General features: G+C 35.9%; 1 protein-coding gene across 4 annotated transcripts in view; it reads right to left on the bottom strand.

The window, feature by feature from the left end:
* SPOCK1 (SPARC (osteonectin), cwcv and kazal like domains proteoglycan 1) overlaps positions 1 to 27,185 on the bottom strand; it is a 1,031,033-nt gene that overhangs the window by 509,045 nt on the left and 494,803 nt on the right. The window lies entirely within an intron of this gene.

Below are 27,185 nucleotides of genomic sequence, written 5' to 3'. Positions count from 1 at the left end.
GGTTTGTCTAGTTGCTAAGTTTATTTTGTATCTATTTCATATGTAGCTTGCATATTCCTATATATGAACATATTCTTACATGTATAATATTATTACCCTTATTAAACTTTGGATGCAAAAAAAACTCTAAAAAAATTTAAAAGCTAAAGAACTTTGGAATCCATTGTGAGTCATGGGAGGCACTGGCATAGAACCATTTAGCATGGTATACCCTCTATCAAAGAAGGTGCTGTGTTCCAGAAGCAAAGCAAAATTACAGTAGCTCAAAAGAAACATGAGTTGCACAAATTTAGAGACATCTCCACTCCAAATGTTTATATGGATTATTTTCCAATCTGTGGCAGAATCTTCTGAGCTGGTATTAGTCTAATTAGGCATAGTCAGAAACACTTTACCTTAATTACAACATAGTGATGTCATTTTGATCCTCCTCAAGAACAAAAGGACAACAACCAACCATTCAGTATTCACCATCAAGAATATATAATGGTAGGAAAAGAAGAGCCAGGCAAGATAAGCATGACCTAAGTCAACTCAGCCTAGGATAGGTGTTCATGGCAAGAGAGTCAGGTATAAGGAAATGTTTTACAGAGTAGATGTGCACAGGGACACAAGCAGGGGAAATAGCTCTAGACTTAGACTTAAGCTTTCATTAAAGTCTTTAATCATTTAAGCTACAGATTCATTCAAAAATACACTCTTTCATTAATTCAATTTTATTTTGAACTCCAAATTTTTTACTACTTCTTCACTACCCTACACTACATTGAGAAAACAAACAAACCCCATTACAAATGTGAAGTCATGTAAAACAAATTTCTGAAATAGCCATGTTCAAAAAAAGAGGAAAAAACTACAATCTACACTCTCAGTCCATCACTTTTTTAATCAATAGATAATAGCATTTTTTTATAATGACTGCATTAGAATTATAGTGGGTTGGTACAGAAATAAAGAATAATTGAATATTATAGAGTGTGAATGAGTTAGCATAGAAAGTTTATAAAAACAGGTTTGAGTTAATTTGAGAAAATACTAGTTTTCAAATTTGCAGAAGGCAAGTTTAGATAAGTAAATTACTTCATAATTCAAACCCAGGTCATAGAATTTCAGCATTGGAAGAGATTTCAGTAATCATCTAGTCCCATCTGGACCTAAGCAAGAATCTCTTTTAAAGCATGTCCAACTAATAGTTATCCTGCTTTTGTTTGTAAGAGTATCTCACTGCCTCCACAGGTAGTTTATCTAAAATAATTTGAAATTTGCTAAAGTTCCATGTTAGTCTGCTATATAGTTCCTGATAAACTACATTGAGAGAAAAAAAGCAAATCAAAAGAATGAATGAGATCAAAGTTAAAGCAAGGGTCTGAAGTTTAAATCCAATTCAAATTAATTAAATTATCATCACCTGGAAGACCCTGGGTTCTGCACTGTGAGGGACATAATTGCTAATAAGACATGGTCACTTCATTTGAAGAGGTTAAAGTACAGCAGAAGAGTTGAAAACTATATATAAATTAATAAATGCCCCACTTCTCTAATGAAATAAAGTAAATAGATCAGCATCCATTAAACTATATGAATTTATATTTATATAAAGGAAAAGTAAATATTTATTTTCATTTAACTTCAAAGTGATACCTGTCATAATCAATAACCAATATATCATTTTAAATTACTACTTTACTTGACACAGTAAAAAATATAATCAGTGATCTTTTTAGCTTAGTCACTATGAAAAGTAATTTTAGAAAAATAATTGGCTTCAAATTGGAGAAAATGCACATATCTAAGTATCTTTCTAGCTGATCTCAATGCCTGTTAAAACCATAGCCATAAAATAACTTTTATGAGAAATAATTATACTTCAAATGATTCTTGTCCTACTTTTAGGACCTATTCAATATTGATCTAAATCAAGGAAATTAATAATAAAGAAAACTATGTATTCACTATTGCCCTTTGAAAAGCAAAATGAAACATCATAGTTGTTCTTATATTCAAGACATTAAAGAAATATATGTATGGGGAAGGAGGAAATTGTTTAGGAAGCTGTGATTACAGAGGAAAGCTAATTACAAATATAGGAATGGTTTTATGACTCAGTTAATGCCTCTTCCATTAAAGAAATAGAAGGAGCACTGGATTTGCAATCAGAGGATATGGGTTCAAATCCTGACTAAAATTAACAAGAGATCTTTATTAAATCACTTGATTTCAGTTTCTTCATCCATAAGGTATAGGAGGTTATCTATGATTCCTAATGCACTTTTCAGCACTAAGTCTAGTACTGACTCCAAAGTTGTTATTCACTCCTGAATGTTGATCTCTTTGGTTCTGGTAGTTGGGACTGCACAGTTGATTCTCAGAGAACATACCTCATGATTCTTCAGTGAGTTCTCTCTCATTTACTAAAGTCTGTTGTTCACAAGGAAGAATTCCTCTTATTGATGATTGAAAATTTTTCTTTCCCTTTCTCTGTCTGTCTCTGTCTTTCTGTGTCTCTTTCTGTCTCTCTCTCTTCCACCTTCTCTCCTTCCTTTCTTCACTCTCCCTGTTCAATGTGAGCATTGTTACTGGAATTCAAACACAGGATTAACTATGGTTCAAAAAATCCCTACAAGGCTTAAGGAAAGTGAAGTTAAAAGAACCCTTGGATATCAAAAGATAGATCATAATGGAATATTGTGGCTAAGAGTCTATTCTTTTCTATTTCAAAGGGCAATTTTAGAGTCAGTTTTAGAGTCAAAATTTGACTTGGATAAATCTGCAGCTCTGATACTTGCTACTCAATTTCCTCTTCTATAAAACAGGGTAATAACATTTGTACATCCTACCTCCTTGTTATTGTAAATGAAGTACTTTCCATTTCTTCAGAAATGTGAACTAATTTCATTATTATTACTCAAAGATCTTACTAATTCATAAAATTTTATAAATGCTACACACAACACCAGTTAACCATATTATAAGGATCATATATATGTATATACATACATATATATTTACACACATATGATCATGTAACTTCAACTAAACACTTGGAGTAAAAGGAAATTAAAGACTTGTGTCATTGGCAATCTATGCCCCACTAATGTAATCTCTGTATCTTCCACTCACTCATTCAAGATCTGCCCTCTAGAGTCACAGAATTATTGAATTAAAGTCTCAAAAAAAGGCACAGTTAGAAGGAAGCTGAAAACACCTACCTATTCATTCAGCTTTAGTTTCAACACCTTCAGTAATAAACTCACCCTCTCATGAAGTAGTTTAATCCATTGTTAGTAATAGTCAGAAATTCTTCCTTATTTTGAACAATGGAGTTAAAGTCTGAAAATATGGATTCAAATTCTGTCTTTGCTATTTACTAGATAGTTGATCTTACAAAATATTCACTTTATAAGATAAATTCAAATATATATTCCTATAATTTCCAATGTTGACAGCATTCCAAAGATATGAATGTGATTTTATTTCCTTTCTGGCTCTCTTCTTCAACAGTGTAAATGGCCCTAGCTCCTTCAACCATTTTTCATGTGACATTGTTTCAAGATCAGTTTACCATCACTAATGAAATCATTCAAGAAATGTTTTGGGGTCAGGCCTTTTCTGGTCTGCTGCTACTACTGATGATGATGATGATGATGTTGATGAAAGACAACACAATAATTTGTATTTATGGAGAGACGTAAGGTTTACAAAACACTCTTCTTACAACAACTGTGAGCTAATTAATGCAAATATTATTTTCATCATTTTTACAGACAAAGAAACTAAAGTTCAGGGAACTTAAGTGATTTACTCAAAACCATACAACAAAATGGAGATGAGACCCTAATCTTGGTCTACTGGCTCTAATCCAAAACTCTTTCTGGTAGATAATGACAGATTTATTCAGGGCCATCTCCAGTCATTCTGATCCATATCTGGCCACTGGACCCAGATGGCTCCTCTAGGAGCATCCCCTCACTTAAATCCAATTTACTTGCATATCATGGCATCACCTAACTGATGTCATGATTCCTCTTTGGGAATGAAGGACAACTTGTAATGCTGATCCTGTCAAATATGTTGCAACAGAGAAATTCAATAAACATTCACTCATTTATTTATTCTTCATTAAATAAGCACATAATACATAGGTATTAGAAATAGAAATAGAAAGATAAAATAGTTCTTATCTCCCAGGACAAGACAGAGCACACCCTGTGGAGATATACCCATGTTCTCCCTTTGAGGAACTTACATTCTATAGATACTTTCTTAACTGGAATCATACTGTTTGGTCTCTCCTCCTCAGATCCATGGGAAGCACATTACTTTACACAGTGATCCCTGGCCAAGGGAGCTCAGCTTCTCTTTGATGCCACTGAAGAGAAAATTCATGGATTTCAATCTCTGTAAAACCCTTGGAGGCTGGGGCTCAATTCAGCAAGTCCTGCTTCCCAGTTCCACAGTATTCAGTTTGTCAATAGCTGGGCTCTTAACCAAATGAAGAGTCAGCCAAAATGGATATATAGCACCTGAGGGGATAATTCTTAATTACACAAGGACCAGTGTAAAATTCCCCAGCTCAGGTGGGTGAAACTCTGCATGATATCTGCTGTTAGCTATTTGTTTCTTTCCTGGCCACTAAATTAGCTTGTAAATCTTTAGAAGAAAAAAGACAGTGAGAAAGACAAACACAAAAATCAACTTATCTCTTAAAAACAAAACAAACTAAAAAAGAAAATGTGTTTCTCTTGAAAGATTCTAGGATGGACTGAGATAGATGCTGGCTCCCTGTGGAGCCACTCTTAAAGACTAGCTCTCTCCTCTGGTCATCACCTCCCTAAAAACTCAATTAGGTTCCACTTTCCTTTAAGGCTTTGATCAGAGACCAGGGCAGGACTCCATTTATCCTCAAATGTGTCTACTGGGCACACAATTAGTCAGCCGAGGAGTTGGCTCTCTGCCAAGTGCTCATTAAGCTAGACAATGTGGGCAGACTGATGGTATGGTGTGTTTCCCGTCCCAGTGCTGGAGAGATTGGGGGGGGGGGGAACCTCAGTGGGGACCTCAGGTTCACCACTCGCTGAAAGGTTCTGCTTGAAGGAGTCAAACTCTCTTCAGCAGCTCTCTCAAAACAGAAAAGGGAGGAAAAAATGCAATGATGAGGAGGTTTCAATAGCACCACTTATACGGAGCTTTGAAAGAAGAAGAAACATAAATTTCCTAGTTCTTCAAATTTTGCAGAGCACTTTTTACATATAGATTGTATAAAATACATAAATATTATATAATTTGAATACCACAATGTTATCTCCATTTTTAGTTAAAGAAACTGAGCACAGAGAAATTAAATGACATGCCCATGGTCAAAAAATAGTAAAAGAATTATGGATTTGTAAGGGAACTCAGCAATCCAGTCTGATCATACCCCAAAACAAATTCTCATTTCAACATGCCCAACACTAATCAAATAACCTCTGCTTGAAGAAATGCAATGTGGGCACACTCAATTTGGATCCACACTCAATTTGGATCAATGTACAACATGGAAACAAAATAAAGACTGACAAATTGCTTTCTGTGGGGGGAGGTGGAGGGGGAGGGAAGTAAGATGGGGGGAAATTGTAAAACTCAAATAAAATTTTTAGTAAAAAAGAAATGCAATGGGGGGGGGGGGGGGTCAGATGCCTTCTCTCAAGGACGTCTACTCAGTCTTTGAAAAGCTATAACCAAAAGAAAGCTTTTCCTTCCATCAGAGCCTAAATTTCCCTCTGCAGTTATTTCCTACTGTTCCCCTAGAGCCAAACAGAATAAATCTAATCCCTCTTATAGTTCTTCAGATAGAGACAGTAATTTTGTCTCCTATTCCTCAACCTCTCCACCCTCCCATTTACCTTCTCCCTTCCCCCACCTCACTTCTAGGTTAAACATTCCTGGTTCCTTTACCAGGTCCTCATATTCTGCCTTACTCCCATCTTGTACACTACTGCCACATCAGGGAAACAAAGGCAAATTCTGAAATAGAGGCACATCATGTTCAATAGCTATGCATTTCCTTAATTTCTATTCTATCACTTCCCCAATAGTAGCAGCACTAGTAATGGTTAGTGTTTATATGGCACTTTGCATCTATTTTCTCATTTGATCTTCAGAACAACCTTTCAAGAAATGTACTACCATTATCTATATTTTACTGATAAGGAAAAGTGGAAACTGCAAAAGTAAAAACAACACATATTGATAGCACTTTAAGGTTTGCCAAGTGTTTCTCACAATAATACAATGTGGCAATATTCACACTTTACAAATGAAACTAAGGTTCAGGTATTTTAAATACTTCCTCTACATCTTCTTCTCTTCTACATCCTCAAATAGAGGAATAAGAAAATGGATTAAGCACATATGAGTGGCCATTATGTGCCACTTTGCTAAGCCCTTTACAAAAACCATCTCATTTGATGGCTAGCAAGTGTTAGAATCTAGATTCAAAGCCAAGTATTATGAGTTTAGCAATCTTTTCATTATACCACATTTTTTCTTTCCATCCTACTTTGAGAAAAGAATGGAAATAATTTTACAGTTGAGAGTAGGGGTTGCTACTACTTGTGTCTTTGTAATAACAAATGATCCCAGAAGAGATGTGAAATTTTAAATATAGATTCATGAAACCATGGATAACAAGAACACACAAAGGGAATTCCTATAGAGAGTGTATCATTCATTCAATCCACATTCATGAAGCATGTGCTATATCTCAGACCCCCATGACATCCTTGGCTGACATGTACAGATCTCCTAGAAGTAGCCCTTCTGACTCCAATTTCCAGATGCTGAAATCCTATCCATTCTTAATCCTACCCAGTTTAAATGTCAATTCCTCCACAAAAATGTCATTGACTGATCCCCCCCCCCCCCCCCCCCCGCCCATCATCTAGCCTAAACTTCCCAGACTACTCTGTTGATAATCTCTTCTGGCAAAGTAGGACTGGGTTCAAATCTAATATGTCTAGCTATACCACCCAGGAAAATTTAGTTAATATTTTTAGTGCTCTATCTTCTCATCTGTAATTTGGAAAAAATAGTATGTTGATATCATTGATAAAGATATCTAATGATAATTTCACAGGATCATTATGAGACTTAAGTTAGATAAGGTATTTTTAAACAATAGTGACAAATTCTCCAGATTCTCATGAGAACTCAGTAAAAAAAATGGGAGAGAGAATGGTATTGTAGTGAAAGTTCTAGATTTAGGTTTCAATTAGGGCTGTCATTTAATTTTACCTCAATGACTTTGAGTCCTTCCCCTTTAAATTGAGAGAATTGTTCTGTTGCCAAAGTTCCTTTGAGCTCTGACTCTGACTTTATATGTGTAAAGAATTTTTATACCATAAAGTGTCATGTAAATGGCAAGTATTATCCCTTGAAGTGATACTATACTTTATCATTGTCAACTTAACCCCTCTCTTTTCTTACTGATTGCAGTAAAACCTAATTAGTACTCATTTAAAATGGAGCACAAATTGAAGGGGGGGTGTTGCCACAGTTTACATTAATGAAAATATCAGTGACCATTCATATCAAATAAACTTATTGTCCAGGTGTCACCTCACCCACATCTTCAGACCCTAAAGAGCACTTCATAAATCATCTAATTCTTCCCACTACTATCACTCCCCACCAACTTCTGCATATAAGGAAATTAAGTTTTAGAAAGAAATCACCTGCCAATGAAATTGTCCTCTAACGCAAATAATCACTTCACAGTGGATCTATATTCTATTTATTTATTTATTTTAGGTTTTTTTGCAAGGCAAATGGGGTTAAGTGGCATGCCCAAGGCCACATGGCTAGGCAATTATTAAGTGTCTGAGACCGGATTTGAACACAGGTACTACAGGCTCCAGGGCTGGTGCTTTATCCACTGCACCACCTGGATCTATATTCTAACTACAAAGTTTTCAATGCTCTTGTTTGTCCTTTGTTTTCAAAGAGGACCAAGGCAATCATGATATTGGGCTGAAATAGGATGCAGTGGATGACCTTGGCATTTTCAGTGTCTGACCAAGTTCTTCTACATCAGCCACCTTCATGGCCAGAATAAATTGTTCTTATCCCCCCATTCTGCAAGCAAGTCTTCTCATGCTTGGAGCAGACAGCCCCCTAACTCTCCTATGGATTTGAGGCCTGTCGGTTACCTTCATCCTGGCCCATCTAGCCTGCCAAGGCAGTTTAACTAGGGTGTACTTCACTGCTGCTTCAGTCACATGCTACAGCTTCTTGGAGACATGGGTGAGAGTTCTATGACAGGTGGACATCAAAGGTGAATGATATACTATGGTTTCTTATGTTTGCTTAAATCTAGAAGTGTCTCTGTGCTGTGGCCCTGATTTTCATTCATTCTCCTATGGCTGCAAATACTGTTGAATGACATTTCAAAGTGCACTCTTGGGGTAAAACTGAGAATCCTAGGACATGAATAGAATGTAAGACAAGACACTGATACCTTTATCACTGTCTCCTACAAGGGAGGCAGTATAATTTTAATCAGAGAAAGAGTGGGAACAGCAATTTCAAAAAGACTGGATCCCTGAAGATCTGAATTCTAGCCATTACTGCTCTACTAACTCATGATCTTGGGCAGTCTTTATCTCTTCTCGGAGGTTCAATTTGTCCATCCACTCTGAGTTGCCTTCCAACTGTAAAAGTCTAGGATTGAAGAGTTACAATTGGAGTTAATATTTAGTCATTAAACAGACCTAGAGGAGGTCACAAGAATTCAATATGGTATGGAACAACAGATTTTTTTAAGTAATCTGAAACTTGTTTTAGTGGAACTCTGTCAAAGTGAATTTTGTTTTTCCTATTTCATGGTTAATTTTATGCCCAGGATCGCACAACTGGTAAGTGTTTGCAGTCAGTTTTGAATTCAGGAAGATGAATCTTCCTGACTTCAAGTATGGCCTTCTATCCATTGCACCACCTGATGGCCCTCCTCATTAACTGGGGAATGGTTAAACAAATTATAGTGCATAAATGTAATGGAACATTACTCTGCAAAAGAAATGCTAAACATCAAGCATGGAAAAACATAAATGAATAGAGGCAAAGTGAAGTAAGAAAGCCAGGAAAACAATCTATGTATCTATCTGTGTATACATGTATGTATATGTGTGCATATATATTTATTTATGTTATATATGTATATAAATATACAAATATATCTATGAATGTATGTATAACACTGTAAATGTAAATAACAACAAACAATAAAAATAAATGTTACAAAATTACAAAAACCAATCATGTCCCCAAATAAGAGATATGAAAAGACATCCCTACCACATTACTTCAAAGAGATGCAAGGTCCACAGTCAGGGGACACAAATAAATATGTTTTTAGATAAATAGACAGATAAATATAAATATAGAAGAGTTTTGTGAACTGTTTTCTATTTTCCTCTTTTCCTTTAAAAAAATTTTGTGGTATACAGGATAGTTCTCTGGAAAGGGAAGAAAAAGAGAAGGATTACAGGTAAAATTTTAGACAATGTTGTTTGGTTGGTTGGTTCTTGTCCTTCATTATTGAAAAAGACTAATACAAGCTTGGAATGTTCTACCATAGGTCAGGCATAAACAGTTCATATGAACACCTGGGGTCTTCACTCTAAACTTATGCTTCTCACGTTTCCTTTGAGCTATTTCCCATTCTGCTTTGTTCTTAGCACCTTCTCTGATAAGGGCATGCTATGCTGGGGAGTCCTGTGCCAGTGTCTCCCATGAAGCACAACCAATTCTTAAGAGAGACCTTCAGAGTATCCTTGCATCACTTCTTCTAATCCCCTTATCAATACTTATCCTGTTTGAGTTCTCCATAAAAGTCTTTTTTGCATACATTTGGCATTGTAAAAAAAGATAATGCATTTTTTAAATGCCATCATTCCTTCTTCAAACAGTTGATATTCACAAGCTGGATCAATTTAATTTTTTCCCTCTTTAATCAAGGAATAAAAGGAACTCTGCTATAAAGGTAAGAACATTTACCATTCTTGCACTTTAAAAACAGTAACTTATTTCTAATCAAGGAGAAAAGGAATACTCCTATAAAGATGAAAACATTTGTGATTCTTGCTCTTTAAAAACAGTAACTTTTGGGGGTGGCTAGGTGGCGAAGTGGAGAGAGCACCTGCCCTGAAGTAAGGAGTAGCTGAGTTCAAATCCCACCTCAGACACTTAATAATTACCTAGCTGTGTGGCCTTGGGCAAGCCACTTAACCCCATTGTCTTGCAAAAACTAAAAAAAAAACAAACAGTAATTTTTTTTCTAACTCCCTCATGTCCTCTCCATCCCCCCCCAGATTAAAATAATCCATCTAAACTTAATATAAAAGTCCAAGGAGGCAACAAGGAAACAAAAGGAATAATCCAAGTATTATTGCTGAGACCTTGGGATTTAGAATCCCCAGCTCACATACTTATTTGCAGTTGGCTTCAGTGTCTCTGAAAGTCTCTCAACACAGCAAGAGTATAGTGAATTGCATTATGAAACCAAAGCTCAGGTCTCTCTTCCCAGGTGATAGAGATGGAAGAGATGAATAGAAAAAATAGAAGACTCCAAGGAACCTCTAGAGCCATGCAAATTCTATATTACTACCCCTGCAAGTATTTTGAGGAGGGAGAACAGATGTTGAGACAACTGACATGTTATATTTACCTTTTTCATAACATTTCCAAGGTTAAAATGAATCTAAAAATATGCAAATGTTCTGTTCTCAGAGGGCCTATATATATAAGTGGTGGCAGATGAAGCATTACATTGATCATCATTTCAAAAAGGGGTTGAGTGACCACCTATGAGGAAATCTGGTAAAGGAAATTCCTGCTTGGGGTAGAAAGTTAGGCCAGATGACTACTGAGCTCTAACCCTTAACCATGATGCCTGGCCAATGGGAGATACTTGGTGATGCTTGTTGTTGACCCTTCTAGCTTCAAGCTTTTCTAATTTCAATCAGACAATAATCTTCCTTTGAGGCAAATGCTCTATTGCTTCAACTATGAAGTTAGATTATGAAACCACAGGCATTAATATAAACATTGGACTTGCATTGGACACAATTATGGATAAGCATAAAAATATTCAAGGCATCCCTCATCTCTCCAATGTAGAAATCAATTATTCAGGACCTGGATCATTTTCAGACTACTTCAATGTAGTTTTGTCTGCCTAGCAAAGAATTTAATCCACTCTACAGTCTCAGAACAGGGAAATGTAAACAACATTATTGATCATTTTAAAAAGTCAACTGTCTTATTCCCCTATTGAGAATTTTCCAAACAAAGCTGGTTTGTTAAAGTTGAACAAATACAATTTTGTTAATTCAAGAGCTGTCCAACAATGCAGGTAGAATAATGGGACATTTTTGTATCTATACATAGCTACATATTTATAGGTATTTTATGGCTCTTTCTCTATGGGGATGTTATGTCCCAGAAACTAGATAAGCTAAAATTCCTACTGTTTTATTTTATAGAGATAAACAGATGCCCAGGAACAAAAGTAACTTCCTCCATGATGGTTAGTGACATTCACTCGAAAAAGTCCTTGAGTTGGAGTAAAAAAAAAGACTCCAATGAGAGGCCCACTTGTGGGATCTTGGACAAGGCACTTCACTTTTCCAGGCCCCAACTTCCTCAGCTGTTGAATTAAACCAGAGATTTTGACCTGCATATATATGTATATATACATATATATGTATATATACATATATATACACACAAGTTGATATGATGTGTTAATTATGAAACCAAATGTAATAGAATTGAAATTATAAATATATGTAGGCTATGTTTGAAATATATATTTTATTTTAAAAATAAAATTTTTAAAAATTTAATGTTTAAAAAATATTATTCCAAGATGGAGTCTACAGGATTGACACAAAAAATGTTGAGAACTTCTGGATTAGATGATCACTGACTAACCTTACAAAAATATTCATAAACCATAATCCTTAAATTGGCATAACTTATTTTAGAGAGAGGCAAAGAACAAATTTTCTTGACATGTAGTTACTCCTGATAATATTTTTCATTGTACCATTAATCCCCCTCTCCCCCCAAAGAGTCATTCTTTAAACAGTTTTATTTTGCTCTGTTTAGCCTTAAAGAAAAAGATCAAGACACCCTCAGAATGGATTCTTGCTTTTTTCTTCTCAGAACCATGAAAGCTTATATGAGGGAACTATCTGTTGTGGGCTGTCATTTAGTGACTAGCTGTCATTTGAATTCCAGGCACAGTATATCTATAAGAAAATGGTGATTTCCAAACTTAATGACCAATCCAACTGAAGAAATCAAAGATAGAAAGACTTCACATAATTTTTTTAATATAATAAAATAGAAAAAGAAAAAACTAAGAGTAAAAATAAAAGTTTAAATTTCATTCTAGTTTGTCATTTCTCCCTAATTAAAGTTTCTTCATATGAGAAATAGAATAATACTACAAGCATTACCTCAACAGAAATATTTTTAAAGTCTAATAGTTATGAAAGTGCTGTATGAAAATCACATATAAAGCAAGAGTTTTGCAAATGAAAGGCATGGTTAGGGTTACTGCATTATTAATCTATATATATATCCCTTGGCAAAAAAAAAAAAAGCAGCTGCAAAAGGTCAGCATCTGCAGATGGACCTTGCTTTAGGCAAACAATGTGATCAACAACAACAACAACAAAAAAGACTGCAAATTGACTTATTTTAAAATCCTAACTATTTCCTCAACAGGCAAATTAGGTCAAAGTTTAAGAGGTCCAAGGTCCAAGGTCCCAGACAACAAATTAGGAGGGTGGACCAGATCTACCTTAAGCTAATTAAATCCATTCCCTGCTTCCACCTTTGACTAGATTGAATTGTTTAGGAAAATAATTCTCCAAGATGTTTCAATATTTCAAGTGACTATTGTTCTCTTTAAAGAATCAAAACTCTTTTTATTTGAGCTCTGTAAAATGCTTCAACTTATAGCAGAACTTTGTTTAGGAATATAGTTGATTATAATCTAAAATGGTTCATGCCAGAGAGATTTCAAAAGTATAGGGATTCCTATACCTTTGGATTTTCTCTCTAAGCAGAGATACTTAGAATAATTTAATAAATTTGTCTCTAACAGACTTTGCCCAATGGGCAACATATAAAAATTTATTCTACCACTTTAAATACCCAGGTAAAGAATTTGTATTTTATCCTTTAGGCAATGAAGAGACATTGAAAGTTTTTAAGGACTAGAATGATGATCAGACTTGTATATTAGGAAGATTATCTTTATCGACTATGGAAAGGAAGGATTAGAGACAGGCAGAATGACTAGGAAGTAATCACAACTGACCAGGTGAAAAGTGACAAGAGTCAAAAATAGGGTGGTAGCAATGTGAGTTGAAAAAAATTATCTGACTGATGCAAGAGACTGACCAGACAATGTTTGATCATAGATCCTCATCCTTTAGAGCTAAACCCAAACCCTTTAGTTTAGCTCACATATATCAAATCCTGAAGACCTTCAGTAATATTGTGGTTCCTGTAGTATAAACCCTCCTTTTTTTTCCTGATACCATCAGCTCTGTCTCAGGTGAATTGCATTCTTTATAATAAGTCCATTATAGAAGTTACTTCCATATTTTACCACAGTTGCTGTTGCTGATTGGAATTCCTTCCATCCATTATTCCCCACTACCATCTTTTATATTTTCTCTCTCCTTTTATTCTGTCCCTCTTCAAAAATTTGGTGTGAAGCAGTCAAGCAGTGCAGTGGACAGAGCACCAGCCCTGGGGCCAGGAGGCCCCAAGTCCACATTCTACCCCAGAGACATCACCTGGCCCCATGGTCCCAGACAGACCATCCAATCCCACTATGTTGTAAAAAATAAAAAATAAAATGTGTTATATCTGACTTTCCTCTCCTATGATCTATTTTCTCCTCTATCACCCCCATCTCCCCCTCCCACCCCATCCCCCTTCTCTCCTTTTTCTTCTAGAAGTCTATATCCTATTGAATGTATATGCTGTTTCCTCTCTAAGCCATTTCGGATGAGAATGAAGGCTCCCTCATTCCCCCTCACCTTGCCCCCTTTCCATACCATTGCAAAAGCTATTTCTTGACTCTTTTACCTGAAATATCTTAGTCTATTCTACCTCTCCTTTCCTTTTTCCCAGTACATTTCCTTTTTACCCATTGACTCCATTTTTACAATAAAATATATATACCTTCAAATTCAGCTCCCTCCTGTGTCATGTCTATATAAGTTCCTTCTCTCTACTCTATTAAATGAGAAGGTTCATATGAGTATTATCAGTATCATCTTTCCTTGCAGGAATACATACAGTTCATCATCACTAAGTTCCTCATAATTAGCCCTTCCCATCCACCCTCTCTATGTTTCACTGAGTCCTGAACTTGAAAATTAAATTTTCTGTTCAGCTCTGGCTTTTTCAACAGGAACATTTGAAATTCCCGTTTCATTGAAAGTTCATCTTTTCCCCTGGAAGGGGATGCTAAACCCTCCTTTGAGGGAGCTCTCCATTTGAGTCAGCCCACTCCTGCACCCTTGAGTAGTTTTCTCTCAACTTCAGAGTCAAAGCACATTCTTCCACCTTTACTACTAACTCTATTCTGTGGGACAAAACAAAAAAAAAATTCTGTTTCCTTTGATACCTTTTGACTAAAGCCCCCCCCCCCAACTTTTCTTCAGTTTAAATATCTCCAGTTTCTCCCATTACTCTTCTTGGGATCCAATCTCCTCACTAGTCTGATTCTAGCAACTGGTATTAAAGTAGATGACTTAGAGTCAGGTTGATCTGAGTTCAGCTGTGGCCTCAGACACTAAGAAACTAGTTAGGTGACCTGAGCAAGTCACTTAATCTGTTTGTCATAATTTCCTTAATTATAAAATGGGAATAATACTAGTACCTATCTTGCAGGATTGTTGAATCAAATGAGATAATATTTTTAAAGAACTTAGCATGACTAGCACATTTCAGGTGTTGTATGAATGCTGGTGCCTCCACCCCTCCCACATTTAGTTTCTCCACATCCTTCCTAAAATAATGTACTTAGAACTGAATATGATATATGGACTATGCTGGGCAAAGTACAATGAGACTATCATCTCCCATGTTCTAGAGACTGTGCCTCTCTTGATGTAGCTTAAGGTAACATTAGACTTTTAATCTATTTTCAAAATTCTGCTATACTTTTCATCACGATATCCCCCTGTACATAGACATGAGAGTTAAACCCATGGGAATTGATGAGGTCACTGTGAGATAAAGGTAGAGAAGATGAATAGTCTAGGAGGAAAACTTGGGTAATACCTACCTAGGACTATGATGCAAATAATTTTCCAGAAAAGGAGATGAAGGCAGGTAGAAAAAGAACCAGGAGAAAGTAGTGTCCAGGGAAGCACAGAATAGAGAGTGACAGAATGGAGAGATTAGTCAATATTGTCAAATATTGCAGATAGGCTGAGAAGGATAAGACTAAGAAAGTCTATCTATTTGATCAGGTGAAAAAGTTGGAAATCAAACAGCAAAGGGTTGAGAAGAGGGAATGATGTGGACACAGTGAATATAGATGTCTATTTCATGCAGTTGAGCTGAGAAAGGAAAGTAATATAGGAAAATACTGACAGGATGGTAGATTTTAGTAACGCATTTTTAAGGATATGGGATTGAGAAGAGAAAGAACCAGTTGTTAGGGTGAGGTTCAAGATTATGTGGGGACGGATATTAAGGATATGATCTTCTGGAGAAGATAGAAGGAAATGGAATCAAGTATATATAGACAAATAGATACATATATGTAGAGGGACTTCTTACCTAGAAGAAAGGCCACCTCTGTGACAAAGTCTTGGGAAAAGGAAGCAAAACGAATTCTGAGATAAAGATACTAGAAGATTCACTGTTGATGCCAACTAGGACTAGTTGTCTTTCTCAGGCATTAAATCCAATTCCTAGATCCTTAAGTTCCAAAAATCGCAAAGACCCTGGAATGACTAGTCAGAGAAGGGAAGTTTGTTATACAGAGGATAGAAGGGAAAGGAATAAGAATTTATATAGTACCTACTATGTGGTAAGTGATTGACAAATATTATCTCATTTGACCCTCACAACAATCCTTAGAGGTAGGTGGTATTATTGTTATTCCTATTTTACATTTGAAGAAACTAAAGCAAACAGATTTAATGTTTTGCCCAGGGAACACATAGCTAGTATCTAATTCTGGATCTGTGCTCAAGTCTTCCTGCCTGCACAACATTATAGCTACCCATTAAGCTTAGCATGGAAGTGATCTTTCTTCTCTAAGAGAATATCATCAAGTGAAGAATAATCTCACAAATAATTATATTGATCCTCCAGTACCATTTGAAAACATTGACTAAATATGAGTGAGCACCTAACAATTTTTCTTTCCTTGTCTTGCCTTTCCCTGCACTATTTTGCACCAGGCAATGTAGCTGTGGGAAAAAAAAAATTCTCTCCTTAGTGTTTCTGAATTTTTTTTTTACCAAAATAACTTATGGTTTCTGGTCAAGACTTGAGTTCAACAGGACATGGGTAGGATCAAATCAAAGGCACAAGTGTTTCTTCTTTTTCTGCTATTTTAAGGTACAGCCTAAGTGAATTTGGGGAGGAAAAATTTAGATCTATCAAGAGATCAATTTTTACAAATTCACACTGTACACAAAGGACTGACCACCAATTTCACTAAGAGAATTAATGGCATTCTACAACAGAACAAAAATCTTAAAAGAGACAACTAGCAACTTAATCTAAAATGTTCATTTATTCCACATTAAAAGGCTCTAAAAAAATTCTCTTACAAAGTTATCTTCCTTCCAGTGATATGCATTTGTATGTAGGAGTATTGAGTCACTCCTTCTCAGATGAGGTCCCATCAAGTTCAACTTCTCAACCACACATATTTTCCTTCCTTCATAGAACAAAACAACAAAGGAGCTAAATTCCTCTGTATCCTTGCTCCAGGAGAGTCTGTATCATATAAAACTTCATTCCAAAATGAATCTGCAAGAACTGTTACACAAATGATTTTCCATTTTCTCCCAAGAGGCAGTCTAACCATAGAAATATTGAGATAATTTTTTTCTAAGAAACAGACTTTTTTGAACCAATCTTTACAATTATTCACAAAGACTACTGCTTCATATCCATGAAGTGAATAGATTTGTTGCTGCCACCATCACTACCACCCACAATTAGAGCCTACCTTTCATGTTTTTAAAGGCAGATCAGTGTTTTGGGACAGGGTAGAGGGAACTCAAAACTTCTCTAGCTTAGTTCTCTCCCCTTATATTCCTATATTAACCTTCCCTACTCCCACTATCTCTCTTGAAAAGGTCAAATAAAACCTTTCCTACAGTCAATTTGACTTTTAAAAAAGCTACTCTTCCACTGGAGGAAAGGTTTTTGAACCTGACATTAAGGGAACTTCATTCTTATTAGAATTAAATAGAGGACAAGTGATGCCTTTAACAGAATTTGGTGTGGAGATATATCAAATCAACAAGGAAAAAGAATGGGAATGAAACACAGGCTTCTAACCTTGTTAGAATAAAAACTCACAGTGTATCTTATACATGTACATATTCAGTTCACACAATATTCCTTCATCAAAGAAACCAGAGAAATAGCTTTCTTTGACTATCTTCTACAAGGCACAAAATAGGAAAATATCTGTCATCAAAAATATTTGCCACTGTAATGGAAAACATCCTTCAGAGTCTGAATAAAAAGTTTCCTTATGAATCTCTTGATGCTCCTATTTGACAATGGCATTGTGGTGACTATCTCAAATCCTAGAATAATACAAGGCCCTTGATAAGGATCTAAACCACTCAAAAGGACAATCTAAAAATCTACACAGGAAAAACTAAATGGATGAAAAGCACCTTTTGTCTATACTATGACATGCAGTTGTTTGAATTACAAATGCACAGTAAGTTGACCCTGGTATCAGAAAAAAAGGAAGATTATTAATTTGGGGAATAGTAGAATGCTCTAAGTCATCCCCAAAATGACAAAATAAGATGATCCTTTGTTCTTGAAGTGTTTCCCACCAGATCACTATGGCATATCAATATGGTAAATATTAATGCTTCAGAAATGTTTTCAATAATGATAAAGTATATAAAGGGACAAAGTATATCTATTGCCCAAAGAGTAGTCTCTTAAATCTCTGAGAAACTCATCTCCAGGTTGTCACATAAGGATTTTTAAATTTTTTTTGACCAAAGTAAGTGGCAATGGCCATTGAATAAATTATATAATGGTTGTAACAAATACCCATGAATGGAGTACCTACACAGGAAAAAAAATCAGAATTTTAAAATTATGATCAGTTAATCAATCATCATGTATTTACTAAACAACTATTATGTGCCAGATTGTGTGAAGTGACGACACTGTTACACTCAAAGAGTGAGATGCCACCATTTTTTTATTATACATATAACTACTTAAGTCAATAATTGTTTATTGAGCATTTAAATTTTTTTTTAGGTTTTTGCAAGGCAAATAGGATTAAGTGGCTTGCCTAAGGCCACACAGCTAGGTGTTTGAGTGTTATGTGTTTGAGGCTAGATTTGAACCCAGGTACCCTTGACTCCAGGGCTGGTGCTTTATCCACTGTGCCACCTAGCTGACCCATTATTGAGCATTTTAAAAAGAAATAAGAAAAATATTTTTAAAAAAGAATATGAATATGAAGAATTAAATATGGAGAATGAAAGAATTCATAAGGAGCTTAAATTCTAATGGGGAGACATATATATGAAGAAAATGACCCTAAACAGAAGAAAGACCTCTGAAAAATTGTAGGTTATACAAATGCCAATTTAAAAATTCATAAAGTATAAAAATAAATGTTATATTACTGATGATGTCATCCAGATAGCCATAATTAGAAAAAGAAGTGAGCATGAGTGTAATGAGAGTCTAAGTTTAGCATGAATATCCATAACTGTTAAACAACTCCAAGGAAGATCTCCAAAGTGTTGGGTAAATACTTGGAAGATGCACAGAAGGATTTGGGAGTGTCTCTGACAGAAAAAGATAGTACATATTGTTTGTGATATAGAACAATGAAAGGAGTACTCACATCAATGAGATCATAAAAACCATCAAAGTATACATTGCAGATGGACTTCTCACGCTTCCTTGTATTATCCCTTCATTTCTGTGCTCACTTCATTTGTCTAGAATATCTTCTCATCCATTTCTGAAATTCTATCTATACATTAAGATCTAGTTTAAATATTTCTCTTTCATGGAACAACTTTCAACAGTTCAGTGTGATTCATATCTCTGTTCTTTTAATGATCATATGATTTAGAATTGGAAAGGAGCTTAGAGATGCTCTTGTTCAACTACTCTTTTATAGATGAAGAAACTGAGACCTAGAGAGAAAAATTAACTTTCCCATCATCACATAGGTAATACACAGCAGAATCAAGATTTAAAGTTAGGTCATCTGACCCCCTTTCTATTCCACTCATTGCCTCCTTGACCTCCTTGATGCATGGCATTGTCATATTCATTTCTGAGTCTTTTACAACCTAGCACAGAATAGATATTTATGAAATACTTATGGGAGGAGAAAAAGAATGACTATCAACTCAGCAGTGAAATCCTCTTCGCAAGGTTCACCCTGTAGGGCTTTAGACCAAAGAGAGAAAAGAAAATGAAAAAAGAAGAGGGAGAGAGGAGGAACAAAAAACATCATATTGACTGACTGTGGAACCCAAAAGAAAGAAAGTACAGACTTTAGATATTCTGCAGAATATCCGTTATCCCCAGTATGGTGTGGTTCCAGTCACTAAAAAATTTTCAGGTGGTCACTCAGGGATACCTGGTGCTATATGTAACTTCCCAGGGAGTTATTTTTTCTACAAGAACCTCAGGGCTCCTCATTCATTGTGCAATGAAATGGATAATCCACATTTGTCTATCACAATTTTCACACAGGGTCTAGTTACCTAAAACTCTGCAGGATGCTCTTTGCAAAGGAAATTTCTTGACTGAGTTAATAATCATTTCCTTCAAACCCAAGTAACCATCTGATATGACATGAATTTTTTATAATCACAAAGGATACAATACATTATCTGAATATTCCTGTAGAATTCAGAGTAGAAAAATCTTGGATAAAAATGTAAGTTAATAGCTATTAACTGGTGATGGAAACCTTAATGACACATGCTTAAAAATAACAAGTTAAAGACATTCTGAGAAGGCCAGTCATTTTCCCACTTACTGCTGTGTATCCAATTATATAGTGATTACTGCTTACTTTATGCAGTCCTATTGCCCAAAGCTCAATCAATAATTTTAAACAAGGACTGAAATTACTGGCAACCAACTATCACTTGAATTCCTTATCAGAAGATAAAGAACTAAGCTAGGGAAAACTGAGAATCCCTCAACAGCAAAAGCCTTTAAGTCAAAGTAGAAATAGAGAATTTCTTCCATGAGAAAACTTATAGCCTAAAAGTTAAAGTTACGAAAATCTAGGCTTGCTGAAAACAGTCAAGGGTTTCCAAATGGGTCAAGTTGGAACTCTTTAAATTGGCATTAAAGGCTAAGGACATATATTTCAGGATATTTCGATGATAATTAAGGAAACTTTATTGGCACAACCAGCAGTAACAAAAAGGAACACAACAATGTGTATTATAGAAAATACTTGACACTTCTATACCATAAAATCTCCTCCTTTGTTCTCTCCTCTGGTTTGGGATTCCTGTGCTATGAGGGCCACATTTTTTCCCCATATTAAGGTCTTCCTGCTTTGTCTTTTGACTACTGGTCTTTTTGAAAAACTGGGGTAATTAATTCTTTTGTCTCATGTTTATTTATGGTTTCTGGAAATATAGCTCTGGTAAACCAGGCTTTGTTGAAACCCATTGTGATTCAAATAGGGCTACTTGGCTATGCATGCTTTATACCCAAATCACTCTCCACTCTACTAGATTGATCAAAAGTAAAATGGCCCAAACCTCATTTTTTCATTGTTTGGGTTTTGATGGTTCAGAATAAATATGAAGAGCAATTGTTTTTATTTTTGAGGTTCTGCCCTTCAAATTGTTTCCTTTATGAAGGCAAACTAGACCATCTTTTTGAATCATAAACAGATTTGGGAAAGACCCCAAGGTTTCCATGCAGGGCCTTTGCTAGTCATCTTGACCAATGTCCAGCCATTGAACCCTAATGACCCTGGAGGAGAGAATGAGGCTGGTGACTTTACACAACTTTGCCTCACTCAAATCCAATTCACTTGCAAGGCAAGACCCCACCCTCCTGAGGTCTTTATTCCTCTTGAGAATGAAGGATAAACAACAACAACAATGGGCCTTTTCAGAAAGATAAGTCCCTTTTGATTTTGGAGCTTCGTTGGTACTGAATTGTGACCAAGTTGGTAAACTCAGCTTTCCTCCTTATTAGGTCATATAGGCTAAGTGATTTTCAACTTCTCTATCACCCCCAGGGTCCTAACCAAATCTCTCTTTTCTTCAAATGCTGGTTTAAGTCCTCTTTGTTCCAATAAGTTTTCTCTACCTGTCCCTAAGTAATAACAATCTCTTCTTTAGTACATTATTCACCTTTCCTTTACCTCATCTTCTTCATCTGTAAATTGGAGACAAAATTATTTGAATTTTCCGCCATATGGGTTGTTATAAGGATCAGATGATGTAATGTATTATAAAGTATTTATAGACTATAATACTAGCTGACAAATGTTTGTGAGCTGAATCACATAAAGGTAAGTTATTCTTATTAAAAATTTATGAGAACTTGAAAAATAGAAAATGCTGCAAAAAGTAAGGTATTACTATTATTAAACATGGGCTGTGAATATAAACCAAAGAACAAGACAAAAAGAAAAATTTGCCATTCAGCAACAGCTGTGGAAAGTGTCAATCTCTGCCTAGCTAGATGAAACCCTCTACAACCTATTTAGAGCAATCAAAAAGACAAAAGATAGATGTCATTTCCAAGGGGAAATAGACAGAAAAATATATAGTTTTTAAATTGGTTCATCTGTTTTATCCAGTAACTGATGTTAGGGTGAGCATTGGAAAACCTAAATGATTCCAGTCAGGTAGATCTGGCTCTAGATCTACTTCCTTCCTCTGCTTTAATGCTTTACATACTGTTTCAGCTCTTTCACAAATTCAATTCTACAAACATTGATATATGAAGCTTAGAGAGTCTAGTGGAACGGGTACTTAATACACATATATAGCTCATTTAGTCATGCATTAGGTCATTAAGGACTTTCTATGGACAGAACTTTGTTTTAAATACTGTAAGAAATAGGAAGTTTAGGAAAGACAAGGTCTTTGACCTTAACAACAACAATGCATTTATCTAATTAAACTTTACAACCAACCATTGAGGAAGGTACCACAAAAGTTATAACCTCTATTTTATAAAGAAATTGAGCCTCAGACAAGTTAACAACAGTTAGCAATTACATAGTGCTTTAAGGTTTGCAATGCCCTTTACCTATGTCATCTCATTTGATCTCATGCCGTGAGGTAATTGTTACTCTTATCTCAATTTACAGATGAGGGAATGTTTGAGAAATAGGTTAAATGGCTTAATAATGGTCATAGAACTAGTAAGAGTGAAAAGCAAGATCTCAAATCATGTCTTCATTACTATTGGTCCAGAGCACTATCTACTATGCCATACTGCTAAATAAGTTTGTTGTACAAAACATAAACATCTAAAATGCCAAGCATTCTATAATAAACATATTAGTAAGTATTTGAGAAGAACAAACTGCTCATGTGAGATGCTTCTACAAAGAGGATTTGGATTTCTGGAACATAGCTTTAAAATTTTAAGTAATAATGCATGGTTAACAATGGACAGAATGTACCTAGTGAGGATTGCTAATGAGAGACAGAAAAAGAGAGAGATGGAGATAGAGACAGAGAAAGAGACAGAGAGAGAATTATGATGTATAAAAATATATATTATATATGTAACTTAAGTCCAAATATATGTATATGTATGTGTTTGTACAACTCCATGTATGTTTATATATGTTATGTATATAATTTTATAAAGTCTGGAATCTCATGAATCCAGTCAAGGGAAATTTAAAGCAAAAATAGAAGGGGAGGAAAAAAAATTTTCCACACTGACTTCCCAATGCCCAAAACCCTGCTGAATCACAAGTACCACTGAAATAAAAGGATTATCACAGGAAAGTACCAGTGATTTACTTGACCAAGAAGAGAGTCAATTAGCCTATGATCTTAAATGTATATAAAGTGCCTTAAAAATATTAGAGCAGTATTAAACTTTAGTAACTTTAGTGTCATTAAACTACACTAAAACTTTTTAGGTTATCTTGTATGATAGTGCACAGGCAATAAAGTCAATAAACAAGGAAATAAACAAAGACCACAAATTCAGTTACTGAGTAAAGGGCAGACAAGGTGAACAAGGGCTCACAGTTCATATATGTCTTTAGACTTTTATAGGTGAGGATGGGGACGAATCCAAATCAATGCCAATTAACTACATCCTGTAGCAAGATGCAAGAGAAGCCATAATGGCAGTAGATACAGTCTTGAAACTGAAGTCAAAGGGCAGCTGGGTGGCACAGTGGATAGAGCACTGGCCTTGGAGTCAGGAGTACCTGAGTTCAAATCCAGCCTTAGACATTTAATAATTACCTAGCTGTGTGGCCTTGGGCAAGCCACTTAACCCCATTTGCCTTGCAAAAAAAAAAAAAAAAAACCTAAAAAGAAAGAAAAAAAAGAAACTGAAGTCAAGAAATGAGCTCAAGTTCTGTCCAAAACACTTAATATCTATGTGACTGGGGGCAAATCATAAAATATTTGAGACATCTAAAAATGGGGAATTGTTTAAGTACCTATATCACAGGTTGTTTGAGATAATATATAAAGAGTTTTATAAACCTTACAATGTTATATAAATATTAGCTATCATCATCATCATTATTATTATAGCAAGACTAGAAGGACAATAACAATATTTGAGCTATTAAATATTTGAGCTATGCCAATGACAGAATGCAAAAATAGGGAGATTTTCAGATATGAAAGTTCACCATTTTTTATCAGCTCGGGTAATGTGGGTAATTGGATCACAATTATATTACAAAATACTTTATACTGTTTATTGAACCAGAAGTATCTATTAGCTGACAAAACCTAACAGAAAAAGTCAAAGACTATCTGATTTCTTCATGTACCAACCAGCCACTCTGACATTATTCTCCAAAGTAATTTATTTCTTCTAGGATTAAGCTTGTTCCTATATAGAGTATCCTTAATCAAATATCCCTTCAGAGACATTAATGAAAAGACATTTTTGTAATATCTCAAACTTATCATGGAATCAATTCATATAATCCTACCTATTCCAAATTTCTATATGTCTTTACCAAAAAAGCATCTCTTTTTAAATACAAAACTTTTCTACCATAATGAAATCACATCAGAATTTTTAACTTTGGTAGAAATTAAATAGTTTCTTACTGTACCAAACAGTTTCTTTTTGGAACTTCATTATTGTCTTACTTTATTAAATAATACTTTTTGAAACTCCAGGTTAAATTTTACCAAACCATGTCTCTACAGATAAAGCAACCACCCATTTTTACTGAGCAACACAGAATATAATGGATGAAATCTGCTAGGGCTGCAATTATGAGTGAAGGCTCCTCTTAGTCTTTCTTGTTCCTTTTATTATCCATTACTTCCTTTAAAAATGACTGGAATGACTCCTCCCTGGGTTTCAATGCTATTCAGTTGCCAGGGCCTTCATTATTGGACCATATAGTTGTGAGCTGACATTTGCTACTAGGATTTATCTGAATGGATCCAAAATTGAAAGCTAGAAAAGGAAAAGGAGTGGGTTAAGCAGACAGAGCAGAAATTCTCTCAGCCAGCTTTCTGTGTCTAGCTCTGGGAGTTTTACATACAAGGGAAGTTTTATATACAAGGGCCTTTGACACCTGAGGTCCCAGTGTTAAATCTAATAATCTCTTTCCTCTCACCCAAGGCAAGCTACCATTTACGTCAGGTATATGACAAAGAATGCTCCCTTCCTTCATTTTACCTTGGGGGATTTGGGGGGGACCCATGGGAAAGGTGAGGCACAGATCAGTTTAAAGAAGCATTCTTGTCTAGCCCTATTTTTTGGTACTTGTTTTCAAAACTGGTTTAAAAAAAATCTCTGCTTTTTAGCAAACACTTGATGTTTAGCTGCACAAAATACAACTCAATATTTACTACTTATGTGAATTTGGATAAATCACAACTTCCTTGGGCTGGCCTCAGTTTCCTCATCTATAAAAGAAAGAGTGCTAGATTAGATAGCCTCTACTCTAGCAATAAATCTCTGATCATCTGATACTATGACTTAATCATGGTCAAAGGCACCATTTTCAAGTACAAGGTCAATCAATGACAGAGTTAGAAAAGAATAGTTTATCTAATCATGCACTCTCATTTTACTGATGAGGAAACTAGGGGCCAGATTAGGTAAAAAGTGTGACATAAATCAATGGGTTTGGAGTAAGGATGACCAGAGTTCAAATATCATCTCAGCTATCAGGTGTATGATTCTAGGGAAATCTCTCAGCCTCTCTGTGCTTTTTATAGTTCAAATCCTAATCCTGCTCTTTGCAACATGAGACTTGAGGCAAGTCATTCTGCCTTTTGAGGTTTCGGTCTCCTCAATTATAAAATAAAGAATGATCTTGGGGGACGGAGTCAAGATGGTGACAAGAAGGGATCGAGTCTTAGGAGCTCTCTGATAAAATTCATCAGCTAAGGACTCTAACTAAACTTTCGAGAGACAGAACCCACAAAGGGACCCAGTGAGGCAGTTCTCCTACTCAAGGTAACCTGGAAAAGAGCAGAAAGGCTCTGCTCCCCGGGGTCGGAGAGGCGGCCTGCCAGAGGGGTGGCCCTCCAGAGCCAAAGAACCTCAGCCTCCTGGAGGCAGCCTCAGGGTGCTGGGGGTCTCAGCTCACAGCAGCGGGGGAGTCTCCTGAGCTGCACCCCGAGGAGAACCGGGCACAAAGTGGGGGAACAGCGGGGGACCTCTGCCAGAGCAAACACGCGGAGCCCAGCCCTCAGGGCACACAGCAAGCAGCATCATCTTTCCCCAGCCCTGATCCAGGAAACAGAAGCAGGCAGAGCTGGTAAGCAGGAGCCCCCAGGGCATGAGCCCATTGAGCTGAGGTTGGGGAGTGAAGAGAGAGAGAGAGACTGCCAAGCTCTGTCCTCTGCCCCTGAAACAGGACTCTGGGGCTCTGACCACACTCAGATCCTGACCACAGTCTAGGCTCCCCCATAGAACAGCAGCACCCCCCCCCCCACATCAGCCCCTTGGCAGAGGGGGGCGCTTATGTTCATTTCACAGACCAGGAGGGAGGACAGAACCTCACACACTGAGACCCTTGTGGGAGTGTCCCAAAAGCTCAAGAAACACCCCAAACCAGGACCAGGCTGGGAAAATGAGCAAGCAGAGAAACAAAAAGAAGACTATTGAGAAATATTTTGCAAATGAGCCCAAGAAGGACCAAAATACTCAGTCTGAAGATGAGGAAGCACAAGCTCCTGCATCTAAAGACTCCAAGAAAAACAAATTGGGCTCAGGCTATGATAGAGCTCAAAAAAGACTTTGAAAATCAAATGAGGGAGTTGGAAGAAAAACTGGGAAAAGAAAGGAGAGAGATGCAGGAAAAACATGAAAATGAAGTCAGCAGCTTAGTCAAGGAAATCCAAAAAAATGCTGAAGAAAATAGCATGCTAAAAACCAGCTTAGGCCAAATGGATAGAACAGTTCAAAAAGTTATTGAGGAGAAGAATGCTTTAAAAAGCAAAATTGGCCAGATGGAAAAAGAGATAAGAAAACTCTCTGAGGAGAACAAATCCTTCAGACAAAGAATAGACTTCAGGGAGTTTGATGAATTTACCAGAAATCAGGAATCAATACTTCAAAACCAAAAAAATGAAAAATTAGAAGAAAATGTGAAATATCTCATTGAAAAAAAAACTGATATGGAAAACAGACTTAGGAAAGATAATTTAAAAATTATTAGAATACCTGAAAGTCATGATCAGGAAAAGAGCCTT

This window comes from Macrotis lagotis, chromosome 1, assembly GCF_037893015.1.
Source record: "Macrotis lagotis isolate mMagLag1 chromosome 1, bilby.v1.9.chrom.fasta, whole genome shotgun sequence".
NCBI classification, from domain to species: domain Eukaryota; kingdom Metazoa; phylum Chordata; class Mammalia; order Peramelemorphia; family Peramelidae; genus Macrotis; species Macrotis lagotis.
Note: the sequence above shows the minus strand (reverse complement) of the source record. Positions and strands in the feature narration are given on the sequence as shown.